At 42.7% G+C, this 15,543-nt stretch overlaps 2 pseudogenes; both read left to right on the top strand.

The window, feature by feature from the left end:
- The first annotated feature begins 5,544 nt into the window (after nucleotides 1-5,544).
- On the top strand, nucleotides 5,545-11,901 carry LOC112230199 (annotated as a pseudogene).
- Nucleotides 11,902-11,995: 94 nt separating this feature from the next.
- Nucleotides 11,996-14,057, top strand: LOC121840685 (annotated as a pseudogene).
- The last annotated feature ends 1,486 nt before the right edge of the window (nucleotides 14,058-15,543 follow it).

Genomic DNA, 15,543 nt, shown 5'->3' with positions numbered 1-15,543 from the left:
AGAATTACATAGGATCGCCTTGTCATCCTCGCGATATTTCTGTCAGGTTTTTGTGCGGTACCTATGCATGGGCAAACAGTTTGCCAACATTTATAATAATGTATGCCATTTAGCAGACACCTTTACTTAAAGTGGCTTATAACAAGTGATTGCATACATTTTTGTACTGGTGGCCCCAGGAGGCCCCAGTGGGACATTCAGTACAGTTTTACTGTAGATCAACAGTCTTCTGATAAATCTTTGGATTCAACATATAACTGCAATACAAAGCTGGAGGTGCAATTCTGGGGTTGTTTTCTTTGGCCTAACCTTCACTCCCCTTCGTTAGATGCAGTATGTTGTATGGAAGCTAAGCTATAATAGTGTTGTGGGTAAAGTGACGCCTGCAGGTAAAACGTGTGAAAGTGCAGAGCAATGGAAATTATACAGGGTCTGTATCCACATACACTCCATCAGCATCACTGTTGACAGATGCACATAGCTATCGCCCTTTATAGCCATTCAAATGAGCCTAGATCCACAGTGTGCTAGACCCTATGGCTTTAAGACACACCCTGAAGCACAGGTGACAAACAATGTTTGTCCCCAGGGGATAGGCTCATAGACACTATCTCCTGTATCGTCACCTCACCTGACTATTTACATATTGCCATTCCACCATCTCCCATTGGCCAGCGATGTCACAAAGGGGCGGGGTCCGAACATCACACCACTGTGACAGTCTACGAGGGAAAGTGTCTTGTGACATGAGAACAGGAAGTCACTTCAGGAACAGGAACAACAGGTCACTAGCCAGTTTACCAAACAGAACAGAGTGGTACTGGCTGTACTAGTCTGGTGATAAGCAATAACAATAGCCTCTGTCTCAGAGACCCAAAGACACCAGCCACTACCCAGAGAAATGCTTCCTCCCAGGCTGCAGGGGAGGATACACTTTGAAACACACTGCTGCACTCAAATCAAACACACCCAGACACATGTAGTCATAGGCCAACTAGTCATAGGCCAACTAGTCGTAGGCCAACAAGTCATAGGCCAACTAGTCATAGGCCAACTAGTCATAGGCCAACTAGTCGTAGGCCAACTAGTCGTAGGCCAACTAGTCGTAGGCCAACTAGTCGTAGGCCAACTAGTCGTAGGCCAACTAGTCGTAGGCCAACTAGTCGTAGGCCAACTAGTCGTAGGCCAACTAGTCGTAGGCCAACTAGTCGTAGGCGAACTAGTCACTAGTCACTAGTAGTTCTACCATCGATATGTTCAGTGGTGGCTCTACACTGTTGAAAATTGGTAGGATTGAGAGTAAGACTGGTCAAGAGCATCACCATTTAGCTTGTCCATTACATTTCTCCATATGCCCCGGCCAGGCCTGTACATACCATGGTGAAGTCTGAGGGTTAAATGAACTGAGCTTGTGATGGTTTGATGATTTGGGAGATGATTTGACCGGCACAGGTGTTCTTAACTAGGTCATGACAATAGCAGCTGCGTCAATGTGTCGTCTGTTGTGTATGTCTACCTCTTTATGGCACTCAGCAGTGCACTGAAGGAACAATAGAATGTACAGTCATATCGACCCACTAGATGGCCAAGCTGCAAAGTCGTAAAAATGTATGGATTTGTTTTTTCTTTTTAATCTTAATTTAAGGGTTAGGCATAAGGTTAGCAGTGTGGTTAAGGTTAGGTTTACAATCAGATTTAAAATCAGTCGTTGGAGGGCAATCTGGGTCACGGTCAATTTCTCATTTGGCTCTTGAGCTGATAAAGTTTAAGAACCCCTGTTATAGCAAGAAGCTACTGTTGAACAGTTTAACTTGTTGACCTACTGTATAGTAAAAACTAGAGCGCTAGAGGAAAAGTCATTTGTTTCCTTGGAGTCTGTCTGAACTACAGGTCATTTGTTTCCTTGGAGTCTGTTTGAACTACAGGTCATTTGTTTCCTTGGAGTCTGTCTGAACTACAGGTCATTTGTTTCCTTGGAGTCTGTCTGTACTACAGGTCATTTGTTTCCTTGGAGTCTGTCTGTACTACAGGTCATTTGTTTCCTTGGAGTCTGTCTGGACTAAAGTTTGTTTCCTTGGAGTCTGTCTGGACTACAAGTCATTTGTTTCCTTGGAGTCTGTCTGGACTAAAAGTAATTTGTTTCCCTTGGAGTCTGTCTGGACTAAAAGTCATTTGTTTCGCTTGGAGTCTGTCTGACCTACAAGTAATTTGTTTCCCTTGAAGTCTGTCTGGACTACAGGTCATTTGTTTTCCTTGGAGTCTGTCTGGACTAAAAGTCATTTGTTTCGCTTGGAGTCTGTCTGAACTACAGGTCATTTGTTTCCTTTGAGTCTGTCTGACCTACAAGCCATTTATTTCCTTGGAGTCTGTCTGGACTACAAGTCATTTGTTTCCTTGGAGTCTGTCTGGACTACAGGTCATTTGTTCCTTGGAGTCTGTCTGGACTACAGGTCATTTATTTCCTTGGAGTCTGTCTGACCTACAAGTCATTTGTTTCCTTGGAGTCTGTCTGACCTACAAGTCATTTATTTCCTTGGAGTCTGTCTGGACTACAAGTCATTTGTTTCCTTGGAGTCTGTCTGGACTACAGGTCATTTGTTTCCTTGGAGTCTGTCTGACCTACAAGTCATTTGTTTCCCTTGGAGTCTGTCTGACCTACAAGTCATTTGTTTCCTTGGAGTCTGTCTGACCTACAGGTCATTTATTTCCTTGGAGTCTGTCTGTTCCTTGAGTCTGTCTGGACAGGTCATTTGTTTTTGTTCCTTGGAGTCTGTCTGAACTACAAGTCATTTGTTTCCTTGGAGTCTGTCTGACCTACAAGTCATTTGTTTCCTTGGAGTCTGTCTGACCTACAAGTCATTTGTTTCCTTGGAGTCTGTCTGGCCTACAGGTCATTTGTTTCCTTGGAGTCTGTCTGACCTACAGGTCATTTGTTTCCTTGGAGTCTGTCTGGACTACAGGTCATTTGTTCCTTGGAGTCTGTCTGGACTACAGGTCATTTGTTTCCTTGGAGTCTGTCTGGACTACAGGTCATTTGTTCCTTGGAGTCTGTCTGGACTACAGGTCATTTATTTCCTTGGAGTCTGTCTGACCTACAAGTCATTTGTTTCCTTGGAGTCTGTCTGACCTACAAGTCATTTATTTCCTTGGAGTCTGTCTGAACTACAGGTCATTTGTTTCCTTGGAGTCTGTCTGGACTACAGGTCATTTGTTCCTTGGAGTCTGTCTGGACTACAGGTCATTTGTTTCCTTGGAGTCTGTCTGACCTACAAGTCATTTATTTCCTTGGAGTCTGTCTGACCTACAAGTCATTTATTTCCTTGGAGTCTGTCTGGACTACAGGTCATTTGTTTCCTTGGAGTCTGTCTGACCTACAAGTCATTTGTTTCCTTGGAGTCTGTCTGACCTACAAGTCATTTGTTTCCTTGGAGTCTGTCTGGACTACAAGTCATTTGTTTCCCTTGGAGTCTGTCTGACCTACAAGTCATTTGCTTCCTTGGAGTCTGTCTGACCTACAAGTCATTTATTTCCTTGGAGTCTGTCTGACCTACAAGTCATTTATTTCCTTGGAGTCTGTCTGACCTACAAGTCATTTGTTTCCTTGGAGTCTGTCTGACCTACAAGTCATTTGTTTCCTTGGAGTCTGTCTGACCTACAAGTCATTTGTTCCTTGGAGTCTGTCTGACCTACAAGTCATTTGTTCCTTGGAGTCTGTCTGACCTACAAGTCATTTGTTTCCCTTGGAGTCTGTCTGACCTACAAGTCATTTGTTCCTTGGAGTCTGTCTGACCTACAAAGCGTTTCCATATGTTATTGTTGGACCTCCAAGTACCCCATATGGGGGATATGGGAAGGCTACTGCAGTCAGTCAAGCCTGCATCTCAAATGGCACCCTATTCCCTATATAGTGCACTACTTTTGACAAGTAGTGCACAATGTATGGAATAGGGTGCCATTTGAGACACATCTCAAGGCTGCAGCGGTGATGGCCTTTCCTTCTGGCTTCACATCCAGGCCACAACAACAGGGGAGGAAGAAGAGGTCCGATTCAGAATCGTGGGGTTTAATGTTGATGTTTACATTTGTCACAGTACTCCCTCTCTTCCTGTAGGCCATGCTTGATTTGGAGTGTGGGGGTGATTTGTTCAAGTTTAAAATCAAACATTGGTGGAGGATGCTAAACTTTGATTTGGATAAACTGTCATCTTTGCTCGTCACGTCACCTGTTTTTAGACACATTTTGTCCAAAAACAGGTCAAGTTAAGGGTGGCTAGAAAAGATGGCAGTAGGCCTGCACTAACTGACTAAAACAAACAGTGTGTGTGTCTGAAAGGTACACAAAGCATTCCTTAGTTTGCATGTCACCCATTGGCCCACATCTGACCCTGTATTATTTGATAGCCAGGCCACAGCCTTTGTGAATGTAGCATGTGTGTTTCACCAAGGCGTTGCTGTCTAGTTTACAGCTCCAGTAGGTCTACAAATTCTCCTATCTGTGGGTTGGATATGGCTACTTCAAGCTGGTGCAAACAAAGCTTTTGGACAAAATGAGCAATAATTTGACTGAGATTGACACATGTCCCAACCCTCCCATAACATACACAACTCCTACATGGAAGTCTGTTGTTGGCCATGGCCTTCCTATAGCCTAAACACACACACACACACACACACACACACACACACACACACACACACACACACACACACACACAAAGATGAATACTATTTGAACCCAGGTCTAGACAAATCCTTATAGGCCTTTGTAAAGATGTCAAGATAAAGAGACCAGTAAATGCTGAAAGGCCTGGGGTTTTGTAATGAAATAGTAAAGTGTCAGATCATTTTTGGTGGGTTTGACTTTGAGGAGAAACATGTGAGTTTGTTGTTAGCCAGTTCTTTGCAAGATTCCAAAAGTGAAGTCAGAGCAATAAATATCACTGCATTAACTTACAAAACATCTTGACAGACATAATGCCTGTTAAAAGTCAAGGTCACCAGGTCAAAATAAATCTAGTTGGGAAAAGCTCCAGCCATCTAAAGTAAATTCTAGATATGTGAAGCAGAAAATATATTTTTTATTTTAAATTCAAGATCACATTAAACTGTTATCAGCAGGCCAGGCCTACAGACCATAGAGTCTATAGACTGTATGGCAGTGGAGGCTGCTGAGGGGAGGACGGCTCATAATAATGTCTTGAACGGAGCGAATGGAATGGCATTAAGCAGATGGAAACCATGTGTTTGATATATTTGATACCATTCCACTTATACAACTCCAACCATTACCTCGAGCCTGTCCTCCCCAATTAAGGTGCCACCAGCCTCCTGTGCTGTATGGTACAGAATCGATCGGTGGATTTTTGCAATCGTTACTTATCTAATGTACGTCTGCCCTCTTGTGGAAGTCGTGAGTATTGCGCTAAATGTTCCAACATACATATTTGGATCTATTGCGCCATCTCGCGAAATAATCGAGCAGTGCGTCCAGGCCTCTTTTTCCATACAGGTGAGTGCGATGCTGTTAATGTTTTACCTGGAGGCCCGTGACGTCAGATCTGACGTGTCCCTTCAAGAAAAGGAACCGTGGAAGCCATGAGTAAATTTATACCCATTTAGACTACTTTACTGGCGAAAGGAAACGCTTCAAATTTAAGCGGACAAGCTTGTAGTGGTTGAAATACTTGCGGAGTGATCCATTTGGTGCTGATAATGTCTGCCTCCGCTGTCTTCGTTCTGGACTTGAAAGGAAAGGTAAGATCACTTCTCATTTTGATTGTTGCCATTGATAACGCTATAAACAATGTCAGTTTTAGCTTGACTTGACCTTAACTCGCTTTTGTTTGGGATTGAAATCGAGTTTGTTCAACGTTTGCTCTTGCCATTAAACATTAATAGATAGCCACGTCGTTAAAGATTAATTCGTTGCCTGTGACAGTTCCATTCAAGCCTTGCACAAGTCACTTCCGGACACAAGCGGATAAAAACAGGTCATAAGGCCAGTGGCTGCATCCTTTTTAGACTTGACAAATTCTTATACCAGGTGTTATGAAAAAAAGCTGCCACAAAAGAATTACATATCATTTCCAAACATGAAAGTGAATATAGTAAGTGAGTCAAAGTTGCCTGGCACCTGTCATCTTGTGTACATTGTAGAAGGATAGTGCCAAGCTTAACACATTATAAATCACATTTGGTTGGGCAGACAACACAGTACTTCCTGTTATAAACAGAAGAGAAGGCTCTATTCAGGTTTCTTATCCTGTGAGAGATTCAGTATAGCCTGAATCTCTCACAGCTAGAGGTGTAATTTGATAAAAAGATTCCATCCCTCTACAATAGGCCTAGAAGTCATGGGGGGAAAGAGGACATGGTTTCAGGTGGCACAACAGCAAGAGGTTGTATTAGGCTACATGCAAATTAGTAGGCCAAGGCAACCATATTCAGCAGCCAGCCGATTATGTTCGAGGGGCCAGAACATAATTATAATACTTTGTACACTACAAATTGACCACAACTAAGCCAAAAAGACATATTTGAATACCTTGATTACATTAAGACACAATCATTAAAGTAAACTCAATTTTAGCTGAATTCTTGTTGATTTTAGTCTTTTTTTTATTTTTACAAAAACTAAAATCCTAAAAAATATATATTATATGTTGATTTTTCTAAAAAACAATATCACTTGGGATGGTTTTGGGCCGCCTGTTGCCGAACCCCTGGCCTAGGCTTACACAACAACTGACAAGCCACAATAACCACCGTTATAAGCCTGTAGCATGGTACTACTGTACACCTAGACTTTGTAGGCACTGCAACATCTTGATTGAGTGACAGGTGTAGCTCTGGAGCCCAATCTCAGCCATCTGATCACTTGTCAGGGCAAAGAGTTGTCAAGCCCTTATGATCTTCCTTCATTTAGCATTCCTTAGAGATGGAACATGTACAGGACTCAACATGAAATACTGTGTAACGTTTATGAGCACCTCTTCGCCTGACACATCCAGAAGGTTGCTGGAATAATGATCTCTAGTTCTACTCTTCCCATATCTGCTCTACGTTACATTACCTCATCACTTCTCTCACCCGTTGACCTCTACGTTACATTACCTCATCACCTCTCTCACCCGTTGACCTCTACGTTACATTACCTCATCACCTCTCTCACCCGTTGACCTCTAGTAGGACCATGAGTTTTTTTAGTCACGTCACATGCTTAGGAAAAACTCAGGTGCCTTAAGGGTGACCTTTGACCCATATAGGTTATTGTTTTTCTTTCCCTATTAATTTCCCCTCTTACCCTGCAGGTGCTCATATGTCGGAACTACAAGGGCGACGTGGACATGGCTGAGATTGACCATTTCCTGCCTTTGCTCATGACACAGGAAGAGGAGGGGCTTACCTGTCCAATCATGTCGCACGGCAACGTTCATTTCCTGTGGATCAAGCACACCAACCTGTACTGTATCCTTATAATGATTTTAGTCGCTAGCCAGCTAAAAGTTAATCATTACCATTTTGTAGCCTGTATAAATCATGTTAGCTTTACTAATGAGATGCTAGTCAAACCTACATAAAGACAAATATGTATTTTTCCCTAGAGTAAAGACGATAATGAACTTCTTAAACATATTACACTAGGACCTTAGAATAGGCCTGTGTGTTCTATCTACCTTGACGCTCTAACAGTGGTTGCCACTACCAACAAGAACTCCAACGCCTCTCTGGTCTATGCCTTCCTCTATAAAGTGGTTGAGGTGAGTCAGAGGTCTGTCTGTGCTGTCTTAACAACTCCATTGCTGTCATTTTCACCCCAATGGCTGAGTCAGAAGTGTTTCTCACTACCAAAAGACCTGCATAATGTGTCTACTGGTTTCTCCCTACCCATTTGACATAACATGATCATAATTCACATATTATTACTGAGGCTGCCAATCGATGTTGTGTTGTTTCCAGGTGTTCACAGAGTACTTTACAGAGTTGGAGGAGGAGAGCATACAGGACAACTTTGTGGTGGTCTATGAGCTACTGGACGAGCTCATGGACTTTGGCTTCCCCCAGACCACCGACAGCAAGATCCTGCAGGAGTGAGTGACACCCGCTCACTTACTTACTTGCTTATGGCTGTCCTTCGATGATGACGCTGCTCCCAATTGTGGGGAGTTGCGTTAGTGCCACTGCATGTGGTTGTGCAGGCCAATTCGAGACCCGCGTGGTTTGCCACATGAGGGGCAGGTGAATTCTCCACCTCAGAGGGCTGTACCCGCTGCACGCTGGTGTCGTTGTGCAAGACGTGTGTGACACCCAGGCGGAAGGTGGGACGCCAGGTATGGCAATTGGTTGTCAGGCTCTCCGCTTCAGGAAGGTCTTGCTGTGGTCCATGATGCACTTCTTCTGCCCCCTGGCAGACCTCAGTCCATTCTTCAGCTGACCATAAAGGATCTGCAGAGGAAGGCGGTGGGGAGCCTGCCAATCACAACACACACTGACACACGTGTTCTCTGTTACAATATAGTCATACATGTGTACTGGGTAAATGGAGAGAATGGACTGAGTATGGTTGAGTATGGCGCTTCTAATGCCAGGGTAGTGAGTTCGATTCCCAGGACCACCCATACATAAAATGTATGCGCGCATGATTGAAAGTCGCTTTGGATAAAAGCATCTGCTAAATGGCATATTTTTTATTATTATTATTATTATAAAGATGCAGCTTTAATAGACATACTGGTTCTAGACCCAACACCATAAAGTAAGGACAAGTTTTGGGACTTCTGAAAGTCCAATCAGACTGATCTCCATACTGTATGTCTCTACTACAGGTATATTGACTTTTATCTTGACTTAGTCTGATTCCAGATCTGTATGTGCTGTCTTGCCAATTCCTGGTCCTTTTAATTCATTGTCTTACAAAACAGATCTGGGATCAAACTACTGATGTCCATACTGGCTGTCTCTCCAGGTACATCACGCAGGAGGGCACCAAGCTGGAGGTGGCTAAGACTAAGGTTCCCACCACTGTCACCAACGCTGTGTCCTGGAGGTCAGAGGGCATCAAGTACAAGAAGAATGAGGTCTTCATCGATGTCATCGAGTCCATCAACTTACTGGTGAGTGGTTTTACCAGAAGGATGTTGGGTTTGATACATGCAATTCGGCAATTAATTTTCTTGTTTTTCGGCAATATCAATAATTGTCATAATTGGTTTTGTGTGTATAATGCTTTAATCTCCATAGGAAAATATTGATCACTGAAAATACCAATAACCTTTGCTTTCTGAATAATTGATTCATTTAATTGATTAAAGCTGGACTCCTTAATTGGTGGAACTGCCACGCCTGTTTGTGATATTACAACAACAAAGAAGTTACGGGAACCAACGAACACAGTTTCTTCCCTCAGACATCACTGCACGCGCAAACAGCAGAATATGTAGGCCTACTGCAGTTGTTTTCCCCTGCTGCCGGGTGCTCCCCTCTGCCGTATCTCCTCAACAAAACAAAAACAATACCGAAGATGCCGGGGTGAACACTGATGCTGTTTCCCCTAGTGTGGATTTGATCTTTAATTGACTGAGCATTCTCTCAATAAATCAACTAGCTACTGTATAAAAAGTCTCCATCAGAGGTTGACCCCTGTGTCATGCGTTGACCCCAGGTGAATGCCAATGGCAGTGTGATGAGCAGTGACATCGTGGGCACTGTCAAGCTGAAGACCATGCTGTCTGGCATGCCTGAGCTGAGACTGGGACTCAATGACCGAGCGCTGTTCGCCCTCACTGGCCGTATGTACAATACACACACACACACACACACACAGTCACTGCTTCTCAGATGCAATTGCATTTTAGATGTTGATGAAAATGAGTGTGTGTGTTCAGGCGACAAAGGGAAGACTGTAACGATGGAGGACGTTAAGTTCCACCAGTGTGTTCGTCTGTCCCGTTTCGAGAGTGACCGTACCATCTCCTTCATCCCTCCTGACGGAGAGTCTGAACTCATGTCCTACCGCATCAACACTCACGTGAGTTACCTTAATACATTCATATTGTATCTCTGAAAATGTACATGACCTCCCTAAAATACCCTCATCCCTCCCTCATACAGTTTCACTCTTCCATTGCACTGTTACTGTACTGAAATCAATACTTGAGTGAGCTGTAAGCCCTGTCTGTATCAAGTACAGTGGTGTAGTGGAGGGTAAACACTTCATGCACCATTTTTTATTTTGCGTGTGCACTTACCCACATTTTTCGGGGAAAATGCATTGAAAGTAATGGGAGTATTACTTGACTCACCGCGAACGGCTGATAAAGTATAATGGCTTTCCAGTGGACGGTAGAACTAACTACATTCTGTATCCCTACAGGTGAAGCCTCTGATATGGATTGAGTCTGTCATCGAGAAGTTCTCTCACAGTCGAGTTGAGATCATGGTTAAGGTAGTGTTATATAGTAACACTCAGTGTATTAATCTATGCATTGTCCTATGCTACAGTTGCCTGTCTCTAATTCCATAGGCTAAAGGTCAGTTCAAGAAGCAGTCAGTAGCCAACAACGTGGAGGTGCGGGTTCCTGTCCCCAGTGACGCTGACTCCCCAAGTTTAAGACCAGTACAGGCCACGCTAAATACGTCCCTGAGAAGAACCTGGCTGTGTGGACTATCAAGTCCTTCCCTGTAAGTGTTTCACCCAAGCAGCACTTGCTAGGTAATCAATCCTCTGATGACAATGTTGTAGACGATAACCATCTGATTAATTGCACAAGCTGCATTTGAAGCCAGAGGATTCTGTATCCCACTCCCATGTAAATAAACCACTTTATGATTCTGAACTGTGTGCAACTTTTCATGATGTGGCCATCGGACAGGAAATGGGTCAACAATGAACCCTAGAATTTAGAACATTAAGGCTCCTGACCTGGAAAAACTCCAGCCTCTTTTTCTGGTCAGGACACATCATCAGAATGAAAAAACTCAGGGCCCTATATGAACCATCTCACTCTTTCTGTAATTTTTCTCTCTGTATCTCTCCGCCCCCCTCTCTCTCTTTCTTTTTCTCCCTCTCTGTCTGTCTGTCTGTCTGTCTGTCTGTCTGTCTGTCTGTCTGTCTGTCTCCAGGGCGGTAAGGAGTTTCTGATGCGGGCCAGCTTTGGCCTGCCCAGTGTGGAGAATGATGAGATGGAGGGCAAACCTCCCATCACTGTCAACTTTGAGATTCCATACTTCACAGTGTCAGGGATACAGGTGAGCTGTGTGTGTGCTCGCGCCTGTGAGTATACTGTATTGACCTTTGAAAACAAGCTTATGCGGAACCAAAGTGGTGACTTACTTAGCATAAACTAGCATAGGCTACAAGTGCCTCATTTGGTTAGGCAAAACAAATGGTCCATTATATCAAGTTACACTGATCTCTCTCCTCTCCTCTGTCACCCTGTGTGCCTCAAGGTGCGGTACATGAAAATTATAGAGAAGAGTGGTTACCAGGCCTTGCCCTGGGTCAGATACATCACACAGAGTGGAGGTAGGACTGCCATGCTCTTTAGATATAGCTTACTCATGTATAGCAAAAAGAGACCCATCATCTAGTATTTATCCTGTAGTATTTTTATTGTTCTATTTTCTTTCATTTAGATTACCAACTACGGAGTAACTTCTAAACCATGGTGGCTAACGTCTGCCTTTGCTTCCAGAGATCATTGTTCAATTTAATTGCACACTAAAAAAGGAAAATGTCTTTGAATTTCATTGAAATGCTCTACTTAATAATGTTACTGTATAAAATTGTTTGTGATTTTAACTTTTATGTCATGCAATGTAATTTGTGATTTTAATTGCTTTACTCATTGTCTCTTAGATTGTTAAATGTTTATATTAAACTATAGCCTTGAAATACCGTAATGAGGGTGTTTTTCTTGTGTATTATTACATTTAATGAACAAAACATTTTAGCTATGAATGTATTGTTTTATATCATCCAAAATGCTAGCTGCTATTTTAGCCAGAAAGTATATAAAATCCCATATCAAACGTTTTTCACACCCATTGGCGCGTTTTAATGACACAACTGTCAATCGCGGGCATTTGAGAATGATTTCTTCAATAACCCGCCTTTTTCTACTTGACTTTGGAGACTTACTATCAAATGTCTGACTTTGGACATTTACTATAACATTTTAGAAATGTGAATGAATGTACTTTGAAGACATCAACGTCCGCAAAATTGCCCGCCTTCTACGCTATGGCTTCTCATTGGTCGACTCAACTGTTACCACAGTGATACTGTAGCAACCAGTGACTGTATGGTGGCAACCAAGTCATTACTCCACCCACCTCGCCATTCAACGCGCTGATTGGTCGAGATACGTTCTGTCCAATGTTTGTAAATGTTGGTTGGGTAAACGGTAACGTAGTTCTCAGCGCGCAAATTAAAGGTCCTGCAGCCTTCAAAGTTATTCAACATTTACCTGCTGTGATTTATTTCAAAAGTATCTCAAAAAAAGGACAGAAAAGAAGAGCCTGTAACGGTCGGGATCATTTCAAAACAGACACGGTAACTACCTTTTCATATGAGTTTTGATTCCCCTTTGAGACTGCTAGCTACTAGCTAGCATACTTATCCTGCGCTACTAGCTAGAATTGGGCTCCATAATTTCGAAGAAATAACGTTGTGAAGTGTGTGTATATATATATATATATATATATATATATATATATATATATATATATATGCATTTTTTCTCAATGTGTCAGTTGAACTACTCGCAACTAGCTTGCTAACGTTTGCTGGTTGGGGATAAATGATAGTGAGCTAGCTAACGAGACGAACTGGCTAGCGTTGATAGACTAGAACAGTTGATTACAATTAGATACTGGGTAGCTACTCAGCTAGCTATTTCTTCTATTCTTATTTTAGGGAGAAAATATAGAAATCCGTCCACAATGGTCCTGAGTCAGAGTGATGCGGCGAAGCGCCTGACCGCTGCCGCAGCCAAGGGAAATACGGACGAGGTCAGGAGGATGCTAGGGCCGGAATGCAGAGTGCACCCCGATACTGTCAATCAATTTGGAAAGACCGCTCTACAGGTAACCAACTTCCTCATTGAACTTTCATTGTGTCCTAGCCTGTAATATTTCGACTCAAACTGTGTTTGCTTTGAATGTAGAATAGGTAGCTAACTAAGTCTGTGTGAGAGGGAGACAACAACAGAGCTGTCAGCCCATGGTTGCTTCCTCAGAATGGTTTCTTATACCTTGTTTGAATGAAATGCAGTGAAAACCAGAGTTTAACCATTTTCTTTGAAGCATTAAGTAACCACCTTGTCTATTGCTCATTAATAGCTAAAGTGTTGGACAACAGTTCTGACAAATGTACCTAACCTAGCTACTTATATCCTTTATAATTACCCTACATAAAATTAAATTGTTACATAAAATTAAATTTTAACATCCCATGAACTCTCTCCCACTAGGCCTATGTCAAACACTGCATCATGTGATGAATAACATTTGATAATGCCCTCTAACGTCAAGTCTCCTTCTGTTCTCCCTAGGTGATGATGATGGGCAACTCCAACGTGGCCAGCTTACTGTTGGAGCACGGAGCCGACCCAAATATCACAGACCGCGAGGAGTCTCACCGCACATGATGCGGCACGCACTGGCTTTCGTGGACACACTCCGGGTTCTGGTGGAGTTCGGCGCGTCAGTCAACAGGCCAGACCACACCGGCACCCTACCCATCCACACGCTGTCCGAGAGGGCTACCGGGACGTCATTGAGTTCCTTGCACCTCTCCCAACCTGAAACACCCCAACACCAGTGGAGAGACAGCGGTGGACCTCGCCCGAGCCTCATCGTCATGTACACCGGACGTGGTAGAGCTTTTAGAGAGACAGCTGGAGTCTAAAGTGTTCTCTCACTCCCACCTCTCCCTCTTAGGAGTTAGATGGACTCTACCACCAACCCCCTCCCCTCTCTCTCTCTATGCCAAATTGATGGTTCATAGACTCCCCTGCTACACCTACCTTACCTACACTCTCCTCTCAACCTGGTGACTTGAATTATTGATGTAAACTTTACTTTGTAAAGTATGATTTTTTTAGTAACTGGTCGAGGTTGACTTGTGTTTACCGTCCTGTTTTGGCAGCTTATGGAGGAATAAGTATGGTAGACATTATTTGGACACCATTTTTGCACAGAGCAAAGCACCTTTTGATGGTAAATTTGACCTCTTCCCCCCCTTTGATTCAGGAGTGCACACTTGTACATGGCTTTATTATTGAGTGTTTGTGATGACTTATATTGCATTATTATTCCTCATTGTGAAGGAAATTGAACTGTTTGTGATTTTTTTCCAAACTTTGATATTTTGACTTGACATGGTGTATCCCATGATGACTGCATTGCATGGTAGTTGTGTTTATCTTTGAAAACTTGTCTTTTATTAGGCATATTTAGAATTTTTGGGAATTTTACATGTATTTATTTATTGAAAATATTCTTATGAACTTTTGTAAATAGCTACATTGTCGGTTTTGTTTTTTTGAGATGTTATTTATATACAAATACTATTGAAAATGAAAAAATTAAGTATTCATTCCATCTTGGAAGACTGAAGCACAAAATAAAGTGTTTAACTTGACCTTTTTTGTTTCTATTCTATTCTATGGGACTTGGCTAAAGAGATACTGTTGGTAAAATAGCAACAACAGGTTATACAATTAGAATTATGTCTGACTATTAAAATTCAGAATCTTGATCAAAAGAATCTTATATTATTACAAGCATGAAGTCCATATTCAAGGATTTTGATGACAAGTGCAGTTCTCTATTGTGGCCACAGGAGGTCACTATCCAACGAGTTGAGGAGCCAAGAAGGGAGGCAAACCCATAGAGATGGAGGACTTATCTTTAGATCTGTGTCATAGCGTCTGTGATAGGGAAAGGGGGGTACCTAGTCAGTTGTCCAACTGAATGTATTCAATTAAAATGTGTCTTCCGCATTTAACCCAACCCCTCTGAATCAGAGAGGTGTGGGGGCTGCCGTAATCGACATCCAAGGCGCCCAGGGAACAGTGGGTTTACTACCTTGCTCAGGGGCAGAATTACAGATTTTTACCTTGTCAGCTTATGGATTCGATCCAGCAATCTTCCGGTTACTGGCCCAACACTCTAACCACTAGGCTACCTGTGGCAGTGCTATTGAAGCTACAGCCCATGGGCTTCTTTAAATGGTGGAGCCCTCAATGGCAATGTTCATGCTGAAACGGGTTATATCCATGAGTCTTCTGTATCTCTACGGGCAAAGCTGACTAGGTGCAGGTGTCCCCATAACACTTTTGAGATAACGTGGTGGTTTTGTGCAATTTCAAGAACCTTCACGAATTCATATGATTATAGACAGAAAATGTTTTAAGGCTTAAGAGTCTTCTCTTCGTGACTGTCATACCTTTCTATTGTAAACCCAATCAGTTGTGTTATTCATCTATTGTATTGGCATTTCTAAAAAAAACATCTTACATGAGGCCTTTTGACACTGCA

The sequence above is a fragment of the Oncorhynchus tshawytscha genome, linkage group LG02 (genome assembly GCF_018296145.1).
Source record: "Oncorhynchus tshawytscha isolate Ot180627B linkage group LG02, Otsh_v2.0, whole genome shotgun sequence".
In the NCBI taxonomy this organism is placed as follows: Eukaryota; Metazoa; Chordata; class Actinopteri; order Salmoniformes; family Salmonidae; genus Oncorhynchus; species Oncorhynchus tshawytscha.
This window is presented reverse-complemented; position numbering and strand designations above follow the sequence as displayed.